This window comes from Felis catus, chromosome B4 (genome assembly GCF_018350175.1).
Source record: "Felis catus isolate Fca126 chromosome B4, F.catus_Fca126_mat1.0, whole genome shotgun sequence".
NCBI lineage: Eukaryota > Metazoa > Chordata > Mammalia > Carnivora > Felidae > Felis > Felis catus.
The window spans coordinates 75,217,294-75,229,487 of record NC_058374.1 but is presented as its reverse complement, the minus strand read 5'-3'; the positions used below and the strand labels follow the sequence as shown (position 1 = coordinate 75,229,487).

The following is a 12,194-nucleotide window of genomic DNA, read 5'->3' as shown; positions in this document are numbered from 1 at the left end:
ATACTGAGTTTGATAATTTCTCTATAGATTTTGGATACTAACCCTTTATATGTCACTTGCAAATATCTTCTCCTATTCCATTGGTTGCCTTTTAGTGTTGCTGATTGTTTCCTTTGCTGTACAGAAGCTTTTTATCTTGATGAGGTCCCAGTAGTTCATTTTTGCTTTTATTTCTCTTGCCTCAGGAGACATGTCTAGTAAGAAGTTGCTCCATTCGAGGTCACAGAGGTTGCTGCCTGTGTTCTTTTCCAGGGTTTTGATGGTTTCCTGTTTTACATGTAGGTCTTTCTTCCATTTTGAATTTATTTTTGTGTGTGGTGTAAGAAAGTGATCCAGTTTCATTCTTCTGCATGTTGCTGTCTAGATTTCCCAACACCATTTGCTGAAGAGACAGACCACAATTTAAAAAAAAAAAATCTCTAATAGTAGGATAAGGAAATCTTTATACTGAGCTTTATGGACAAGATTGAACCAGTTAAGCAGGTAAACTGAGATCATCTTTGTTTGCTTCACTTGGGAGTTTTTAGAAGACACAGTAGGAAAACACATCAGAATGGGAAATATTAAATCAAAATTGATAAAATTTCTCTGGCCTCCTAATCATTGAGTACTAAGTATTTAAAAGGTAATATTTTAGCATAAAAAATGTGGGCTGGTGTGTCTAAGACCAAGAGCTTCCCGACCTACTCTTTATTTAACAAAATCCACATTGTTAGGCTTTGTTCCTCATACTGGAGAATTCATGGTGGAAGATATAGTCAATGTCCTTGCTCTCATACAATTCACAGCTTAGTGAGGTGAAACCAGCAATAAAAGAAACAAATAAATGATGGATAATGAATAATTAAATCTCAAACAATGATAAGTTCTGTGTGGAGAATGACATTAGGCTTACATGGTAAATACTGTCTGGTTCTTTACTTTAGATTGGGTTGTTATGGAAGACCTCTCAGGGTAGGTGTCATTGAACTGAGATAGAATGATGAGAGAAGCCCTCCATGCTCAGGAGGAAGGACGTTCAGGCAGAGGAAACAGTTAGTGCAGAAGCCTTAAGGTAGAAGCAGCTTGAGTTAATGGGGGACAGAAAGAAACTGCAGACCTGAAGCTCAGTGTGAGAGGGGTTAGGAAGACTGTCAGAGGTCCCCTAGTAACTTTTACATGTTTAGATTTTTAAGCAGAAGAGCTTTGAAAGATTACTGTGGCTACTCTATGGAGAACTAATAGAGGGACAAGATTGAAATTGGTGATAAAAAGACTAATAGCTATTATAGTACTCCAGATGAAATATGATGGCAGTTTTTTTACTAAAGATGCTCAGAGAAAGAAAGAGTAGAGAAATTTGGGGTATGTTCTGGAAGTATAATTATAGGACTTGCTCCCACATTAGATATAAACTGGAAAAGAAAGAGAAGGCTCAAGGGTAAGTCAGATTTTTACCTGAGCAAATGGGAGATGGTGGCATCATTTGCTGAAATCAGCATATTTGGGGGAAATGCACATTATGAGGGTGAAAATTAAGGATTTGATTTTTATTAGATTGGCTGGTTGGTCATTTGCATTTTAACTGAACTGTTTAAGATGGTTTTTAGACATCAAAGTGAAATGTCAAGTATCTAGTTTTATATATTATTTTGAAGTTCTAGGGAGGGGTCAGGGCTAGTATTTGGGGTATCTGTGGTATTAGGAAATATTATATGATTGGCATAGAACATCTAAGGAAAATGAAGTGGGGAAGAGGTCCTGGGAATAAGCTCTGGAGCACTTCAGCATTTCTAATTCAAGTCGAGAATGATCCAACAAGAGAAACAGGAGCAGCAGCCATTGAGTAAGGGAGAAAATCAGGTAATTTTTGTATCACAAAAGCCAAGAAAAGAGTGTTTCAAGGAGGACAGAGAAGTTAGCTGTGTTGAATTGAATCCACTGAAAATTCAAGTGAGAAGAAACAGAAAAGTTACATTGGATCTTGCAACATTGGTTTTGGAAGTAGTTGATAATATTGACAAGAGAAGTTTCAGTTAGCTGGAGTAAGATGAGGAGAGAGTGGCAGGTGAAAAAGTAAAGAGCAACCACAGATAACTTCTTTGAGAAGTTTTCTTGTGAAGGAGATTGAGAAAATGGGGCCACAGGTTTAGGGCAAAGGGAGTCAAGGGAGTTTTTGTTTATTTCAGCTTATTGTTTTTGGTTTTGTTTTGTTTTTAAGATGAGAAAGACTAAATCTTGTTTAGGTGTTCATGGAAATGGTCACGTAGATAATATAATATCAAGATTTTAGGCAGGATGGAGACAAACCTTAAATCAGTTCTATAATAGTTGATGGAAGGGAATTCTTGAAGAAGGTCCAACAGGCTGAACGGACACTTTTGGGGGATGCTTTACAGGGCTCATGCTTCAGGTTGGAGATTGAAATAAGATGATCTGTGTGATCCTTTGTGCTCCATAGAATCCCGTGATTCTAGAAGGGAGGCTTAACTGTGTGCATGTACGTGAGAGAGTGTGGTAGGAGTGTGTGTGCATGGAAATGTATAGCGAAGATCAAGTTCTGCCAAACCTGAGGAAGCCCCAGGCTGGTCCCTGGCTAGGAGAAGCATTTACAGGCCCTCAGTGCCCACCCCTTATTTTCCCACCCTTCCTCAGACTACAATTGAGGCAAGAGTGCCAGGGGCCGAGATAACTGACTAATATCACTTCCCCCATAAGTACAGATTAGCCCAGGCTCCCTGGGGCCCTCATTACTCACTTGCCCTCTCTAAGGGCCATCCTGCCATATGGGTACTAAGTAGAAAAAGACTAAAAAAAAATGATAAAATTCTTACATACTGGCCAGCATCTCTCCTCAGAACCAGAAGAGATAAAGAAAGAAGACAGGAAGAAAAAAAGGATGGCCAAAGCCTCTTGACAGGTACTGGCTCACACCAGAGCCCATGCATGTCAACACTTAATCCTTTATCTAAACATAAGGTGACTTGCTTAACTGAACTTGGACACAGCTTTCAACTGGTTGGGAGGGAAAATAAGTTTTTCCTAAGACCTGAGTTCTTTGAGTACCCCCACATCATTCATCTCTCAAAAGGAGGCAGAAGGCAGCAAATCAGGTCTCCAAGGAAAACTAGATTTCATAGTCCTTCTCAATCTTCCCCATCTCACCAGGTGTGAGAAATCTTACTAGACAGCTGTTCTAAACCTTTCATTGCACAGCAGAGGAACTGAGCCCAGGAAGAAGCAAAAATGCCTTTCCAGTTTCACAAAAGAAGGTTATAACTGGGCTGAGATGAAATATTTAGGAGGTTGAGTAGTTTGTCACATCATTAATCCATAATCTGTTTGTCCTTTTTCTTCATCAGATTCTAGACAAAAGGTTGAGATTCTTTTGGGATTAAATGGGGAGGGTGCAGCTACAGCTACCAGGTAAGCAGCTGGATGGAGCATTCCTGATTTATGGGTGACAGTGAGTTTGGAGTATTCTCATTTTCTCTGGTGGGGAATTTCCTAGCTAAATGCCAAGATCTTAAGCTGAAATTAATTTCAGAGCTCAGTTAGTTCATGGCCTCATCTCCAAGCAAGGCCTCATCTCCAAGCAAGACCAAATATATAGAAAGCATAGCCTAATTGTGCAGCTCCTTAGAATTTTTCAGAGATGAAGCAAAATCTGTAAATTTGCTTTGCATTCTTGTTATAAAACAAGATTTTTTTTAAAAGACAAGTTTTCCATTCTCCATCTGAGCAACTAAGACTCCTTCAAGAAATGGCTTTTTAGACCAAATTCAATTTTGTTACAGAACAGGCAGGGCAGACACAGAATGGGAAAAGAAAGAGGTACATACTCTTTATTGGAGTTAGATTTAATTCATTGCTGAGTTTGAAGCAAAAGGGTACAATGTGGCTCATATATTACCTACCCCCAAAAGATATTTTTAATTGAAAGTATAAGAAATATATTTTTAAATGTAAAATCAAAACAGTTGTCCATTCTGTTACCAACTTAATGATTTTTTCCCCATTTTTAATTTCATATAAACTCCTATTGTGTGCATATTTTTACATTATATGAATTTGTACTAATTGTATATTCTGATATTTTTACTGAACTATAGTTTCTGCCTCTCTGTAATTATCATTTTCATCATTGCATAATATCCTGTTATGTGTTTCTACTAAAATGTAGCAGCTGTTCTCCAATTATTAGATCTTTAGGTTGATCCTAGTGCTACTATCTTGAAAATAATACTGGGGTGCCTGGGTGGCTCAGTCAGTTGGGCATCCAACTTCGGCTTGGTTCATAATCTTGTGGTCCGTGAGTTTGAGTCCCGTGTCAGGCTCTGTGCTGACAGCTTGGAGCCTGGAGCCTGTTTCGGATTCTGTGTCTCCCTCTCTCTCTGACCCTCCGCCATTCATGCTCTGTCTCTCTCTGTCTCAAAAATAAACAAACATTAAAAAAAATTAAAAGAAAAAAAGAAAAGAATTCTAGAATATACATTTTCACACAGTTGTTTTTCTCTTCTTTTGAAGTATACGTTTAAGATAAATTTCCAAAAGAGACATTTTATATTTCATATTGCCAAAAGTATCGTACCAACATATAATGCTACCAACAATGTACAAGGGCATAGAAGTCTTACCAAATCTTGCAAGCACTGGCAAGTTTTATTTATTTAGTTATAAAGTTTATCTCCATATAAATAGATACTGAGCAGTATCATCACCTGGCTTTAGTTTGGAAGTCTTTGATTATAAGTAGAGTGGAGATCTTTCTCTATCTATCTATCTATCTATCTATCTATCTATCTATCTATCTATTTATCTATCTATCGTATATGCATAGGATTTCAGGCATTCATGCCGTCACTTTAATTTCGCCCAAGGAATTACAGCAGCTGCAGGTCATCACAGAAGGGGAAAACTTGCATACAGACAAGCCACTAATAGGTTTCTGAAGTCATTCAATGCTTTATGATGATCCCAAAGGGTAAATACTGTAGAAGATTATTAAAAGAGAGAAATTTTAAAATAGTGAGGCGACAAAAGAGTAACAAAATATGTTAGGGAGAAATCAGGGAGATTACCCTGTGCTCTGCACCATGTTTAGACTAGACCCAGAAAAATCAGTTGACTTGTTAAAGATCATAAGCTAGTTAGTCTAGTTCCTATCAGAAATACAGCATTCATACATGACCAAATTACTTTTGTTTTGCAATTAACTTTACTCCATTAAGAGTATGTTATTATCCCTATTTTTTTCCAACAGTGTAACAGAACCTCTCTGTAGTGAATTGACTAATCTAAGGTTCCTAAGCTAAACCAATTGCTGTTGGAATTAGGACCAGAAACCAGACTTAATTTTTTTCTATTTCTTAAAGTTTTAAATTTAAATTTAAATTCCAGTTAGTTAATATACAGTGTAATATTAGTTTAAGGTGTACAATATAATCATTCAACACTTCTACAAAACACCCAGTGCTCATAGCAAAAAGTGCACTCCTTATTACCCATCACCTGTTTAACCCATTCCCCTGCCCACTTCCCTTCTGGTAACTATCAGTTTGTTCTCCATAGTTAAAGAATCTGTTTCTTGCTTGCCTCTCTCTTTTTACTTCCCTTTGCCTGTTTGTTTCTTAAATTCCACATGTGAGTGAAATCATATGGTATTTGCCATTCTCTGAGGTATCTCGCTTAACATAATACTCTCTAGTTCCATACATGTCATTGCAAATAGCAAGATATATATCTATATACCTATATATCTATATGCATATCTATTTATATCTATCTATATCTACACCCCCCCCCACACACACACACATCCCCATGTATCCCCTTGATTCAGTATTTTTGTATCCTTTGGGTAAATACCTAGTAGTAGTGCATTTGCTGGATTGTTTGGTACTTCTATTTTTAACTTTTTTTAAATACTATCTGGAAATTTATTTTTTTCTTCAAAATTTTATTTTAATTCTAGTTATTTAACATATAGTGCAATATTGGTATTTTTAACTTTTTGAGGAGGCACCATACTGTTTTCCAGAGTGGCTGCATCAGTTTAAATTCTCACCAACAGTGCAACAGGGTTTCCTCACCAACACCCATTCTTTCCTGTGTTGATTTTAGCCATTCTTAGAGGTGTGAATTGGTATCTCATTGTAGTTTTGATTTGTATTTCCCTGATGGTCAGTGATGTTGAGCATCTTCTGCTTTATCCGTATGTCTTCTTTGGAAAGTGTTTATTCTTGTCTTCTGCCCAGTTTTCAACTGGATTATTCTTTGGGATGTTGAGTTTTAGATGTTCTTTATAGATTTTGGGTAAAAAGCCTTTATCGGATATTTCATTTGCAGTTACCTTCTCCCGTTCCATAGGTTGACTTTTCATTTTGCTGATTGTTTCCTTCACTGTGTAGAAGCTTTTTATTTTGATGAAGTCCCAATAGCTTATTTTTGCTTTTGTTTCCTTTGCCACAGGAGACATATCTAGAAAGAAGTCGCTGCGGCCAAGGTCAAAGAGGTTGCTGCCTGTCTTCTCCTCTAGAAGTTTGATGGTTTCCTGTCTTACATTTAGTCTTTCATCCATTTTGAATTTATTTTTGTATATGGTGTTAGAAAGTGGTCCAGTTTAATTCTTCTGCATGTCGCTGTCCAGTTTTCCCAACACCATTTGTTGAAGAGACTGTCATTTTTCTACTGGGTATTCTTTCCTGCTTTGTGGAAGATGAATTGGCCATACAGTTGTGGGTTCATTTCTGGGTTTTCTGTTCTATTGATCTATATGTCTATTTTTGTGCCAGTACCATACTGTCTTGATCACTACAGCTTTAATATGATATGAAGTCCAGAATTATGATGCCTCCAGCTTTGCTTTTCTTTTTCAAGATTGCTTTGGCTATTCAGGGTCTTTTGTGGTTTCGTACAAATTTTAGGATTGTTTGTTCTCCCTCAGTGAAAAATTCTTGTGGCATTTTGATAGGGATTGCATTAAATGTGTATATTGCTTTGGGTAGTATTGACATTTTAACAATATTTGTTCTTCCAACCCATGAGCATGGAATGTCTTTCCATTTCTTTGTGTCATGTTCACTTTCTTTCATCAGTGTTTTATAGTTTCCAGAGTACGTAGATTTTTAACATCTTTGGTTAAGTTTATTCCTAGGTATTTTATTCTTTTTGGTACAATTGTAAATGGAATTGATTCCTTAATTTCTCTTTCTGCTGCTTCATTATTGGTATATACAAATGCAACAGATTTCTGTATGTTGAATTTGTATCCTGTGACTTTACCCAATTCATTTATCAGTTCAGCAGTTTTTTGGTGGAGTCTTTCAGGTTTTCTACATAGAGTAACATGTCATTTGCAAATAGGGCAAGTTTGACTTCTTCCTTGCCAATTTGGATGCCCTTCCTTCCTTCCTTCCTTCCTTCCTTCCTTCCTTCCTTCCTTCCTTCCTCTCTGTCTCTGTCTCTCTCTCTCTCTCTCTCTCTCTCTTTTTTTTTTTGGTTTGTTCTTGTCTAATTGCTGTGGCTAGGACTTCCAGTACTATGTTAAGTAACAATGGTGAGTGAACATCCCTGTCTTGTTCCTGACCATAGAGGAAAACCTCTCAGGTTTTCCCCATTGAGGATGATATTAGCTATGGGTTTTTTGTATATGACTTTTATTATGTTGAGGTATATTCTCTCAAAAATTACTTTGTTGAGGGTTTTTATCATGAATGGGTGTTGTACTTCATTAAATGCTTTTTCTGCATCTATTGAAGTGATCATATGTTTTTTAAAAAAACTTTTTAATGTTTATATATTTTTGAGAAATAAAGACAGAGAGCAAGGGGGAGAGGAGCAGAGAGAGAGGGAGACACAGGATCTGAAGCAGGCTCCAGGCTCTGAGCTGTCAGTACAGAGCCTGACGCAGGGCTCAAACTCACAGACGGCGAGATCATGACCTGAGCTGAAGTTGGATGCTCAACCGACTGAGCCACCCAGGTGCCTCAGTGATCATATGGTTCTTATCCTTTCTTTTATTAATGTGGTATACATGTTGATTGATTTGAAAATATTGAACTACACTTGCAGCCCAGATATAAATCACACTTGATCATGGTGAATAATATTTTTAATGTATTATTGGATTTGGTTTGCTAGTATTTTATTGAAAATTTTTGCATCCATGGTCATCAGGGATATTGGCCTGTAGTTCTCTTTTTTAGTGGAGTCTTTGTCTGGTTTTAGTATCAGGGTGATACTGGCCTCATAGAATGAATTTGGAAGTTTTCTTTCCTTTTCTATTTTTTGGAGAAGTTTCAGAAGGATAGGTATTCACTCTTCTTTAAATGTTTGGTAGAGCAACATCTGGATGGCTCAGTTGGTTAAGCATCTGACTCTTGGTTTCAGCTCTAGTCATGATCTCAGGGTTTGTGAGATCATGTCCCCCATTGGACTCAGTGCTGACAGTGCAGAGCTTGGGATTCTCCCTCTCTCTCTGCCCCTCCCCTGCTTGTGCACTCCCTCTCTCAAAATAAATAAATAAACTTTAAAAAAAATGTTTGGTAGAAATTGTCTGTGAAGCCGTCCGGCCCTGGACTTCTGTTTGTTGAGAGTTTTTTGATTACTGATTTAATTTTTTTGCTGGTTATTGGTCTGTTCAAACTTTCTATTTCTTCATGTTTTAGTTTTGATAGTTTGTATGATTCTAAGAATTTATCCATTTCTTCCACATTGTCCAATTTGTTGGCATATATAGTTTTTCATAATACTCCTTTATAATTGTTCATATTTCTGTAGTGTTGGTTGTTATTTCTTGTCTCTCATTTGTGATTTTATTTATTTGAGTCCTTTCTCTCTTCTTTTGGTAAGTTGAGCTAAAGGTTTATCAACCTTTTCAAAGACTCAGCTCCTGGTTTCATTGATTTGTTATATTATTTGTTTTAGTTTCTATATCATTTATTTCTGCTCTAATCTTTATTATTTCCTTCCTTTTGTGAGCTTCAGGCTTTGTTTGTTGTTCTTTTTCTAGCTCCTTTAGATGTAAGTTTAGTTTATTTATTTGAGATTTTTCTTGCTTCTTAAGGTAAGCTTGTATCGCTATTATATACTTTACTCTTAGGACAACTTTTGCTGCTTCCCAAAGATTTGAGACCATTGTATTTTAAGTTTTATTTGTTTCCATGTATATTTTTAATTTCTTCTTTGATTTCTTGGTTGCCCCATTCATTTTTTAGTAGTATGTTGTTAACATCCATATATTTGTGGTCTTTCCAAATTTTGTCTTGTGGTTAGTTTCAAGTTTCATAGTGTTGTGGTCAGAAAAGGTGCATGGTATGATATCAGTCTTTCTGTATTTGTTGAGGCTTGATTTGTGACCTAATATGTGATCTATTCTGGAGAGTGTTCCAGTGCAGTTGAAAAAAATGTGTATTCTGTTCTTTGAAGATAGAATGTTCTGAATATATCTGTTAAGTCCATCTGGTCCAGTGTGTCATTCAAAACCATTGTTTCCTTATTGGTTTTCTGTTTAGATAATCTGTTCGTTGATATAAATGGGGTGTTAAAGTCCCCTACTATTATTATCAATGGGTTCCTTTATGTTTGTTATTAATTATTTTATATATTTGGGTGTTCCATGTTGGGTGCATAAATATTTACATTTGTTAGATCTTGTTGGATTGTGTCTTTATTAGGACATAGTGCCCTTCTTTATCTTTTGTTACAGTCTTTGTTTTAAAGTCTAATTTGTCTGATATTAAGTATTGCTATTCTGGCTTTCTTTTGACATCCATTAGCATGAAAGATGGTTCTTCATTCCCTCACTTTGAATATGCAGGTGTCTTTAGGTCTAAAATGAGTTTCTTGTAGGTAGCATATAGATGGGTCTTGGTTTTTTTTTTTTATCCATTCTGACATCCTATATCTTTTTTTTTTGAGTGGTTAGTCCATTTACATTCAAAGTAATTATTGATAGATATATATTTTTTGCTATTTTATTACTTGTTTTCCATTGTTTCTGGAGATTTTCTCTGATTCTTATCTTTGTCACTTGGCGTTTCTCCTTTGCACTCAGAGTCCCCTTTAATATTTCTTGCAGGGCTGGCTTAGTTGTCACGAACTCCTTTAGTTTTTGTCTGGGAAGCTCTTTCTCTCTCCTTCTATTCTAAATGATAGACTTGTTGGATATAATACTCTTGGCTACAGATTTTTCCCATTCAGCACTCTGAGTATATCATCCTACTCCCTTCTAGCTTGCCATGTTTCTGTTGAGAAATCTCCAGCTAGCCTTCTGGGTCTTTCTTTGTAAGTTAAAGACTCCTTTTGTCTTGCTGCTTTAAGATTTTTTCTTTATCACTATACTTTTCAAATTTCAAGCAATATGTCTTGGTGTTGGCTTGCTTTTGTTGATTTTGATGGGAATTCTTTGTGCCTCCTGGATCTGGATGTCTTTTTCCTTCCCTAGATTTAGGAGGTTTTCAGCTATTATTTCTTCAAATAAATTTTCTTCCCCCTTTTCTCTCTCCTCTTCTTCCAGGACTTCCATAATACAAATGTTACTGCATTTGATGAAGTCGCTGGGTTCCCTAAGTCTGTTCTTGTGTTGCATAATTCTTTCTCTCTTTTGTTCAACTTCACTATTTTCATTATTTTGTCTTATAGGTCACTAATTCATTCCTCTGCTTCTTCAAGCCTCCTGTTTATTGCATCAACGCTGTTTCCAATCTTATTTATTGTATTTTCACCTCTGGTTGATTTTTCAGCTCTTTTATTTCTGTCATAAGGATCTCATTGATGTCTTCTATTCTTTTCTCAGGTCCAGTGAATATCATTCTAAATGTTACTTTAAATTCTCCCTCAAGCATGTTACTTACATCTGTTTTGCTTAGATCTCTGGCTATGGCCTTATCTTGTTCTTTTATTTGGGGTAAATTCCTCCACCTTGGCAGTTTGTCTATATCTCTGCCTTCTTGTCTGTGTTAGAAAAGTCATGTCTCCTGCTCCTGAAAGTAAGGGCCTTATGAAGAAGAGGTCATGTATCTCCCAGGGCCTGGCACTTAAAAAAGTGTCTCTGGTGTGTGCTGCATATGCTCTGCTGTTGGATTTGGCCTTTCCTCCCTTAAGGCCAGTTATCTGCAGAGGGTCTCCTTGCCTGCTGTGGGCAATGTTTGGTCCCTGAACTGAATGTGCTGAGTTTGAACTAGGTATGCTCTGGTCTGCTTGTGAAATGAAATCTGGTACCACCTCCGCCAGAACTGAGGCCCTGAAGAACTCCCTAGTCAAAAGACATGATGTGGACAGAGGTTTATGCTGGTCTTCTGGGGGACGGGCCCACCACGCTGGGACTGAGGCAAACTTGGGTGAGAAAAGCAATCCTGCCAGAGTGCAGAGGGAGTGGGGCTTGGTGTAAGCAAGTTAGGCAGCCAATGTTGGCACTGTGCTGCTTCCCGCAGGTCACTCTGTGTTTACGCTGAGCATGGGAGAAGAAATGGTGCCAGCTAGCTCCTTTGTTCCTGGAGAGGCATCCCTATGAGTGCTCCCTGCCAGGGACATGCTCTGAGAAGAGCAAATTAGCACCCTCTTGTGTGCCCCAGGAATTCTTTATATCACTGTTCCATGCCATCTGCTCCCCAGGTTTTTTGCCTGCCTTCTCTCCAGAAACAGCACAGTGCCCCTTCAGGCTCTATCCCAGACAAGCCACTAACCTTTAAAACTCCAGGCTTTAAGCCCTGCTGGTTGCAAGAACCCATGAAATTCACTTACTCTCATTTTCTAAGCCAATGGCTTTGGGGAGATGTTTTCCTTGTGCATCCCCCTGTGTGCTCCAATCTCTCTTGCCCTTCCCTGCGACCATGGCTCCCTCTCCCCCACCAGTACCTGCTATCCTTGTCTCCCCTAAAACATGTCTGTGCACTCTCTACCTTTTTCTGTGTGGTCTCTTCTCTTTTTAGTTGAGGAGTTTGTGCTGTCAGTCTTCAGGTTGATTTTCTGGGGCATTTAGGATGATTTGCTAGTTATCTAATTGTGTTTGTGGGACACGATGAGCCTAGGGTCCTCCTACTGTGCTGCCATTTTCCCTCCTCTTCAGAAGCCAGATTTTAAATCCTAAAATAATTCATTTTTATCTAGTTTGCCATTTGGACTTTGGGAGATAATTCTAACGAGAAAATAGAGATTCAGATTCAGATTTGCCTACTTGCCTAAAACCACATTGCCTGACCAGTAGCTGAGAC

The 12,194-nt window shown here is 37.6% G+C and overlaps 1 protein-coding gene across 1 annotated transcript in view; it reads left to right on the top strand.

The window, feature by feature from the left end:
• The window catches only part of ZNF641 (zinc finger protein 641), a 165,539-nt gene that overhangs the window by 61,943 nt on the left and 91,402 nt on the right, over positions 1-12,194 (top strand). The window lies entirely within an intron of this gene.